Below are 9,527 nucleotides of genomic sequence, written 5' to 3'. Positions count from 1 at the left end.
CACGCCTTCATCTCATCACGCCTGGATTATTGCAACAGCCTTTTCACCTGTTTAACCCAAAAATCTATTGATTGACTCCAGACTGTCCAGAACTCAGCTGCCAGGCTTTTAACCAGAACAAAGAAATATGACCACATTACTCCTATTTTAGCTTCATTACACTGGCTCCCAGTATGTTTTAGAATTGACTTTAAAATTCTATTGATTACTTTTAAAGCTCTTCATGGCCTCTCGCCTTGTTATATTTCTGACTTTTTAGTCCCATACACACCAGCACGTACCTTGAGATCCTCGGGCAGAGGTCTGTTGTCTGTTCCAGAGTCTCGACTGAAAACTAAAGGGGACAGAGCGTTTGCTGTCAGGGCCCCAAGGCTCGAGCATTTTGTCCCTTTTATTTTATTCTATTTTACTCATTTTATATTTATCTTAAACGTGTATTTTAGTCTTTTCAATGTTTTCATGCTTTTATCTTGTGTTGTTTTTGTGTTATTGTCTTTTGGGTATTATTGTCTTTACACTTGTTAAAGCACTTTGTAACTTGTTTTTGAAAAGTGCTCTACAAATAAAGATTATTATTATTATTATTATTATTATTATTATTATTTATACCCTTGATGATGCCTTCTTTTAGTATAATAATGTTATTATCTATAGTGACTCACTGCAATCTTAGATTAAATGATTCATCACTTGCCAGTTGTTTTTTTATTAATAACATATTAAGATGTTTGATGTTTAGTAAGCTGTGACCCACTACAAGGCTTTACAAGATTTGGCTGATCTTATCTCTAAAACATGTCCAATCCTCGCCCAAAGTATTCCAATTTAACTGGAGCCAAAATGATGTCAGAGACATTTCACAGACCAGCATGTGTAAAACAACAGCATTTCAACCTCTTTACTGTATGTGGCCTAAATATCACAGTTTTGTATCTCATGTGGCTGTATTGTGGCTTTTTTAAAATCTTGGATGGCCATGCTCTTTTATTACTTCTCTGTGTTGCACTTAGAGCCAAAAAAGATTAATCAATTAAATTACTATAATAATATCTATTATTATTATTATTAGATTAGATAGATGATTAATTGTTTAAGTCATTTTAGCCATGTTAGTGCCATGGCTCTAAGGATAGATATAAACCTGCTTAGTATCAGCATGGGATTAGCATTCTGCTCAAATCACTGCTGGGCCAAATTACACTCTCACTGAGCCTTTTAGCATGGCTGTAGACTCTTAGTCTTATTCATTCAAAGATGCCAAACATTTCATGTTAAGCTTCTCAAACGTAATGATTTGTTGCTTTTCTCTTTTTGGTAACACTATTTTAACTTTTTGTAAACAGTGTAACACAGCTGTAATCGGATAAAATGTTGTATTTTAGTAAGTATTTATTTATCTATAAATCTTTCTTAACTCTCCATGACAACTGAGCAAACTCCATTCGCTGAAGGCCACAAGTTTGCAAGTGAACCAGAATTTTGTCAAATTACTATTTCGTACGTCAAGAATGAACCTTTGACATGCCTTCATGAATTTTAAAGACATTTATAGATAATTGAAAGCTGCTTTTGAATGATTTGTACATATGTATTTATAAACAGTTAATAAATGTTTTATAACAAACTGTAAGAATTTGTTCATGTGTTTAATCATATATCATTAAATATGATTACAGCTGTGTTACACTGTGATGTTTAATATATGCTTACATGTACATTATAGCAAATTAAAAACATTGCATTAAGTGTTTATATACAGTTTATGAATGCTAAATGTGGCGATTAAAGTAAAGCCTTTTATAGTCTTGCATTTTTAATATATTTTGGTGTAACCTTGCCCTCTAGCAGCACCGGATTCATGAGTATTGATTGGCTGGGACGCACACACGCACACACACCATTTATCTTTTCCTGACCTCTGATGCCAAAGGTTTGTAGAAGCTAATAAAAAGCTAATTATCCAATCAAACAGCACCTACAAGCAATTTTCCGTGAAACAGTTTTTGCTTCATTTCTAGTAAAGAGTTTAGCTCAATTCGAGTCAGGCCAGTGGGATGGGAGCGTTCATCAGTGTCTGAATGTGTTTAAAATTGAATTGGAAATGGCTCAGACAAAAAAGCTGCTTGTCCTTAATTATCACCTCACTTTTGTGTTTTATTCTCACAATTTAGCACCTATTATATAATAAACAGGATATATGATGTATATAAACACATTAGGTCTACATTTAGTGACATATTTTCATTATGTTTACAGTTTCGGGGCATTGCTGTTCAAGCACCCCTATTATGTAGATGAAATTAAGCTTTGAATGTGGCAACACAGCATCTAATCTATGAAATACATACAGTACTATGATTGATACCTGGCCATGTAGCGTATATGATCCTGTGTGTAAATCAAGTCATTAATCAAAGTGCTGACATGAAGAGTAAATTACTCTAAAGCCAGGGGAAAAGAGTAATGGTTTGATGGCATTCAGTTTCCTGGATCTGCTGAGGAAGTGTTTGACCTCACAGTTATGACAGCTATCAGGCTACTCTACACCTCCGAACAGCATCGCTGTTTCCTGAACAAGTGGCTCTGTCAGTCCACTGCTGAGTCATGATGACTTTGAGAATGTCCTTAAATAAGCACCGTGATTGCTGCAGTTAGGGAAAAGAAGTACTTGCTGAAATATTTCATTCAAACAAAAACCTTTACTCAACTCGAGCAATTAATCAAATAATTAAAGTCTGTAATAAATATACAAAAACCTCCTCACACGGCTATGGTTGAATTGATTTTGCATACTGTGGCCTATTAAATGCTTTGGGTCCTTGCTTACCGACTGGTAAGCTCAGGAATTGCCATCACTTCTGTCGATTTCTAGGGAGTGGAGCACAAAGAAAGGTGACTATCTCCAATATGAATGCATTCACTCAAATATATAATTGATTGAAGCTCCAGGGCTTGTTTTTTTCTCCCTAGATGGTCAGCAGGATCTCATGTAATGAGATGCCTGAAGGTTTTTGCAGAGGTTTCTTTTGCTGATATCTAAGAAGGAAAAAAATCAAAAAAAAAAAGAGAGATAATTCTGACATTGTCTTTTAAATGTGTAATTTGTAATCTTAAGTGCTTAGACAAAAAGTATGAAATGACATTTCTGTTATATTCCAATCTTTAAATAAATCAGTGTAGCTGTGATCTGCCTTTCCTGATACTTGCTGTAGGCAGAGTTTTCCATTTTAAATCTCCAAGAAAATCAGAATATAATAGAAAGCTTGGTCCAGATATCTCACTTTCACATTCCTTAATGTAATATCCCTGTGCCTCGGCTATTTTCTCAGTAAGCTAATTGTTGTATATGGACAGATGATGCTTTTACTGCAGGTACATTTATGACTACAGTCTATTTTTAAGCCCACATTAATGCTAATGTTGGGATTTTTTCAAGCATGAATATGAAGGTGAAATTCAAGGTTACGGTTGTTTTCTTATGAAAGAGATTGAAAAAGAAATAGTTTTCATCATTTCTGTAACCTGACTGGCCTCAAGTAGTGTGTGGATTGACAGACAGACTATAAGTGCAGTGAGGTAAAAAGGGTCTCAGCTACCCCTGTTGTTATACCAGAGTATTTTAAGTAACAAAGCTGGCAGCACAGGAGGATGACTGTCTCCCTAACAACTGTCTTTGTCTTGTGCAGATAGGAGGGAATCACCCTGATGGACAATGACATGACAGAGTATGTCCTTTGGCCAAAGTTGCCTAGCACTGAGGATTTTTGTTTCTTTCTGTCTTTTCACTTCATAGAAGGGCTTGCAGAGAAAAAAGAAAGAGAAATAGAGAGGTACATTCGTGTGACTGCGAGAGGAAAATGGAGCAGGGATGTGGAGTGTTTGATACAGTGAAGGAGAGCCATGTTGGAGATTAAGTGAGACCGGCTTGTCCTGGGCTGACACCGGACTTATCACACTGGGCCAGGTCATGATTTGATGCTTGAAAACGACGATAAAAGCGAAGAATCTGTCGTTAGACCATTGTGGACGGGGGAAGGACTTCTTGTTTGAAACAAATTTACAACTTTATGCAGCTGCCAGTTGTTTCTCAGTGTCACATTGCAGTCACACCTCTCACTGTCATATTGGCTGTCGGAGTGGGCTGCAGCAGTGCCGCCATACGGAAGGGGAGAAGCAGTGAATATGCATGGCATGATAGACTGTGAAACCCAAGACACCTACAATCTTACTTTGTTTCTCTCTTTCATTTTTTTAAACTCTGACATGACAGCCCTGACTCCAGACCAAGATGAATTGAGAAGGACTGGAATGACGTGTCAAAAAGCAAAAACTTGCGTCATAAATACTTGGATGAATAGCTGAAGGTGACATGCCTTAAGTCCCTCTCTGAACACAAATTGATGTACAATACAGATGGAAGAAGAACCTGAGTGGAGAATTCTGTTTTTAATGCATGAAGGCTTTCTGCAGACAAATGCGAGCGATATGGTAATCTCTCTTGGGTTGCGTGCTGCTGTCTGCAGGCAGAGCTCTGACATGTCACATAGCTTGTTTTTTGAATTTTAGGGACAAGTGAGAAACTGGGAGCTTGTGACCTTGACAATCATCTCTCCCCTGTTTGAGAAAAGAGGGAAAAAAAAACTAAACAAAAGTGTACGTAGTAAAAATAGCCTCTTTTAAGTGAGTTACAGAACCATATCCTCATCCATCTTCATCAGATATGTGCATATAATGGCAATAACCTTATGGTAAAGCATGCAGCAATTATTTGGACACATTAATCACCATATTTTCTCAGTCACAGAATCTCATCACAAGCGGAAGACTCGCCTGTTCTTTGTTTTGCACAGATAAATTCCAAAGCTGTGTCAAAATATGATACATTTTTCATTATGCTCCCCTTTACACTTTGTTCTCCTTTAGCAACAATGATGCAGTGAAATATTAATGACAGGACACACATTCATAGTCATGGTATCTTCAACTCTGTTTTTCTGGGGCCTCTCCTGCTGCTTATGCTTCTTTCCTGTTGTTTCATAATCAGATCTGCGTTCATATCACACCCAAAGCTGCCAAGTGGAAAAAGGAGCAAGCTCAGTCAATGAGATTATGAATGTATGACTGCCTCTCTAGTGTGTTGAGGAATGTTGCCTCCTTCCCTAGAATACTGTCTAGAAGTAGATGATAAACAGCCCACCACACTTCTGGTGGGTTATTTAGAATGGTTAGCAAACTTACCTCAGCTGTAACATGTCCTAATTCAACAATAAGAAGGCTAAACACATTTCTTGTCCTCTAGTTGGTGTTTTGCTGTGACGCCAGTGGGAGTCGCCTACCTCAGCTCTGACTCTCTTGACTGCCAGCTGATTGGGACGCTGATGTGAAACCTGCAATGGACACCGGGGCTTGATATCTGGTGAGTTTGTCGTGTTTTCCAAGTCACTGCATGTTGACTGTGAGCAGTTGCAACTCCTCCTTTATCTGGGGCAGCTATGCTGAAAATGTTGTGTTAGCAGTGGTGCATCAGCAGATTGAAGATGCAGTACTATGTAGATCACCAGTGGGAATTTACTGCAGAAAAGACGGTGAAACTACAGGTGCGGAGCAGAACTGGGTCAAATTTGCAGATGTCTTTTCTTTTTTTTGCAGCATTTGTTTTTACACAGTTTAAACAGCCATATGGGTGGAGTTTGTCAAGTTAGAATCAGCTGTATTGGCCAGGTATGTTTAGGCAGACAAGAAAGGTTTCCTTTAGCTCTCAAGGTGCTTCCACACAGTGCCATGCACACTACATTAACTGTGCATCAAAACAAAACTAAAGTTAAATAGAGATTAGAAAATTAACATATTGCTATTATGTACAGACAAGTCGGTATGATAAATAGATACATATACTGAATATAAACAACAAAAGGATGTCTGCAGGGTTACAAATAGTGTAAGAGTGTGTGGGAGCGTGCTGGATAAATATTGTATGGCTAATGTAGCAAGTATCTTTATATGTATACAGTAGGTGGTTTATAGACAGCATACACAGCCTGTGTGGATTGACAATAATGGATAATATGTATTGGTTATAGGGTGGCGTGGTGGTGCAGTGGTTAGCGCTGTCGCCTCACAGCAAGAAGGTCATGGGTCCAAACCCCAGTTGCCCTGGCCTTTCTTTGTGGAGTTTGCATTTTCTCTCTGGGTGCTCCGGCTTCCTCCCACCATCCAAAGACATGCAGCTTAGGTTGATTGGTGCCCTAAATTGTCCTTAGGTGTGGATGTGATTGGTTGTTTGTCTATGTGTGGCCCTGCGATGGACTGGCAACCTGTCTAGGGAGTACCCCGCCATTCGCCCAATGTCATCTGGGATTGGCTCCAGCACCCTGTATGCAGGATAAGCGGTTGACAATGGATGTATATGTTATTGCACAACTTGTATATTACACTTTCATATACAGTATATGATTTGTTAGAACAGTAGATGTGTTGGTATTACAGGGTTAATTTACTTTGATTGTTACCTGACAGCACACATCTGATCATGAGAATATCAGCAGATGGAAATGTGGTGAAGTCATAAAGTCAAAGGTTCTTCAGCAAAAAATACATTTATACATGTATTTGTTTATATCAATATAACAAATAATTATGTTGAAACAGGTTATCATGATTTCCAGAATAATGGTAGTATAACAGCAACTACACCAAAGTGAAATGTCTCTAACCCTACATTAACTGTTGTTTAGTTTCCTTGATCGAAATACGATACTTTATAAGATGTGATCAATTTTAAAAGATTAATGCGCAGTTGTACAAGAATATTAAAAATAAATAGTTAAAACAAATTTCTTTTGATCCTTGCAACATGCAGGAGCAGTGCCTGCAGTTTTTCTCTCTGAGTGCATACAGCCCCCACAACCTTCACTGATAAGATAGGGGAACATATATCTAGCCTGAAAGGGAAAACATGGGGCAAAATAAGTGCACAAGGCACCTGCTCACCGTTGTTCGTTAAGCTTATTGCTTTGAGCCTATCACCATTTCTATCATCTCTTCTATTCTCTCATCTTGATTTTGACAATATAAGTATATTATTAAGACACACATTGGAAATTGCACTCTTGTGTGTATGGTTGTATGGCTGGCACACAGAGGTCTGTAGCACCTACCAGAGCGTTAAGTTGGAACAGGTTGTGTCCAGGGTGTGAGGTCTGATTTTACCCGCTCATTTTCCTGAATCTGGATGTGTAGGAGTTTGGGCAGGTTGGCACCAATGATCTTCTCTGCAGACCTAACTGTCCTTTGTACCCTGTTCTTGTCCTGTTTGTTATATATTTACCACCAAGCCAAATAGTCAGAGAATGTTGGAGACTACAAAAATACTCAGAGAATAATTACTTACCTACCTAAACACAGACTTACAGTAAAGGCAAATCCCACACATCTAGGACCTCATGACTTGACTAACTTTGCCAGGTAATTCAAATAATTTGGCCCGTGTGTGGTACGAAAAGGTTGTATCTGGAGTCGTAGCGTAATTGACTGTATCGCTAACTAACCTGAAATGGGCCATAAAACACTCTTCAAAACGCTGTAGCAGTACATAAATGCATTTTCATGTTTCAATCATACATTATATAGCATGAAACTATTAATTAAAACCCAGTACACGAGAGGATAGAGTTAACGATCTGTGCTACGTCTTCAGAGAGCAGTCAGCCGAGAATAATTGTGTGCATCTGAAGTGCAGTAGGTACCTGTATCCCCTTAACATCTGTCTGGTGTACTCTGAGAAGGTTTGCATCCTGAAAATGTCATCAAACTACATCTAGGCACTATATCTGATCCAGCATGCTGCGAGTAAGTGTACTTTGCTGAGGGTGTCGTTTCAGGGAAAGGTCTGGGTAATTCCCCGTGGGGAGGTGAGCTTATTTTGCCTACCTGTGACCCTTTGTGGTCAGAACTACTGTGGTTTCTACGGTCAGGGGTGCATCACACAGCGCTTAGAACAAAGAAATATGATGGCTCCCACTTGTCCTCGTCTGGTTCAAAGGGAATGGCAGGGCAATGCTAATTAGCCAGCTTGTGTTTCTGAATTGAACATAACTGCTGTTCGCTTCAGTGTTCTCCCTCCCCCTCGTCGTATGCCTAACAAGCAGCGTCTACAACAGTCATGCACCCTGCATAACTCTGCATATTTTGTTCACCGGGAGACATCCTGTTTTGTTTTTGTCCCAAAAAAAGAAAATAATTCCCACATAATTAAATTAATCCTTTTTAAGGTAATTGAATTTACCCTTTCCTGTCAAATAAAAAAAGCAAATTTTGCTGTGAAAGTACAGCAAGTTTGGCCCATATGTATTCTTTCAACATCTTCTCCCAGCTGTTCTTTCAAGTGTAGTTTAATCCTGGCTGTCAAGTTTTAGGGCGATAAGAGGCGTAACAACAGGATTCCCCACAAGTTCATCTCTGCTCGTGCAAAATGATGGTACTACATCTGAGAAAGTGGTGCTCTGTAAGAAGGTAGTGAAAACATGTTTTTAATCAGGGATCGAGGGGAGAGTGAGGAGGAGGTCAAGTTATTACCCTCACATATTCAAAATTCCAGTGGCGGCACTGTGCATATACGCCTCCCCTCCCCTGTCTTGTGTTCTGCGGTCTGCTTCTCTTGTCAAAGTAATCTGAGTCTTGCAGTCCGTGTTTCCTGGAATACCAAGCATTGAAGGCAGTGACAGGCAGCGTCGAGTAGCAGCTCAGGTTCACAGAGCATGTTGTCGTGTTTAAGATATCATCTCTGCACCTGATTCTTGTTACTGCAGCTCTAATCATCCATAGAAATTAGGCTATACACTCCATGTCATCCCTGTTTCAGAATAACAAGGGCTTTGTGAATTTGAAATGGTATAGCTGGAGCTATTTCAAATGATAGTGGCGGAAAATATGGTCAAATCAAACCTACCTGCATGCGTGCGAGCACAAGTCAGATACAATAGGCGCATAGCTCCAGGGGAGTTGTGCTCAGCATCTTGGTGCTTTCTGTTGCTTTCTCTCTCTCTCTCTCAGTCAAATATCTTTTTGTTAGTGCAGATGCATTCAGGGTTGGCAAACACATTGAAGACTGAGTCACTTAAACACCCTCATCTTGACACACAGCTGACTCACAGTCTATTGATTTCTTCATACATCATATTCTTTTGTACTGTTTGTTATTATGTACAGTGGGTACGGAAAGTATTCAGACCCCTTTAAATTTTTCACTCTTTGTTTCATTGCAGCCATTTTCCAAAAATCAAAAAAGTTCATTTTATTTCTCAGTAATGTACACTCAGCACCCCATCTTGACAGAAAAAAACAGAAATGTAGAAATTTTTGCAAATTTATTAAAAAAGAAAAACTGAAATATCACATGGTCATAAGTATTCAGACCCTTTGCCGTGACACTCATATTTAACTCAGGTGCTGTCTATTTCTTCTGATCATCCTTGAGATGGTTCTACACCTTCATTTGAGTCCAGCTGTGTTTGATTATACTGATTGGA

At 38.8% G+C, this 9,527-nt stretch overlaps 1 protein-coding gene and 1 long non-coding RNA gene across 3 annotated transcripts in view; one reads left to right on the top strand and one right to left on the bottom strand.

Moving 5' to 3' along the window:
- Window positions 1-9,527, top strand: part of lrfn1 (leucine rich repeat and fibronectin type III domain containing 1) — a 158,426-nt gene that overhangs the window by 129,662 nt on the left and 19,237 nt on the right. Inside the window, exons 1-2 of one of the 2 annotated variants that reach the window (XM_046072994.1) lie at window positions 4,297-4,364; window positions 5,300-5,416. The gene's annotated coding sequence lies outside the window, so the exon portion shown is untranslated. Of the gene's footprint in view, window positions 1-4,296; window positions 4,365-5,299; window positions 5,417-9,527 lie in introns of those variants that run through there. The other variant, XM_046072993.1, reaches the window with a different exon arrangement.
- Window positions 4,427-5,397, bottom strand: LOC123985471. The gene is made up of 2 exons (XR_006828680.1): window positions 5,239-5,397; window positions 4,427-5,069 (listed from the first exon to the last, which is right to left on the bottom strand). It is a non-coding gene; the product is annotated as an uncharacterized LOC123985471 (long non-coding RNA).

Source organism: Micropterus dolomieu, linkage group LG17 (assembly GCF_021292245.1).
Source record: "Micropterus dolomieu isolate WLL.071019.BEF.003 ecotype Adirondacks linkage group LG17, ASM2129224v1, whole genome shotgun sequence".
NCBI lineage: Eukaryota > Metazoa > Chordata > Actinopteri > Centrarchiformes > Centrarchidae > Micropterus > Micropterus dolomieu.
This window is presented reverse-complemented; position numbering and strand designations above follow the sequence as displayed.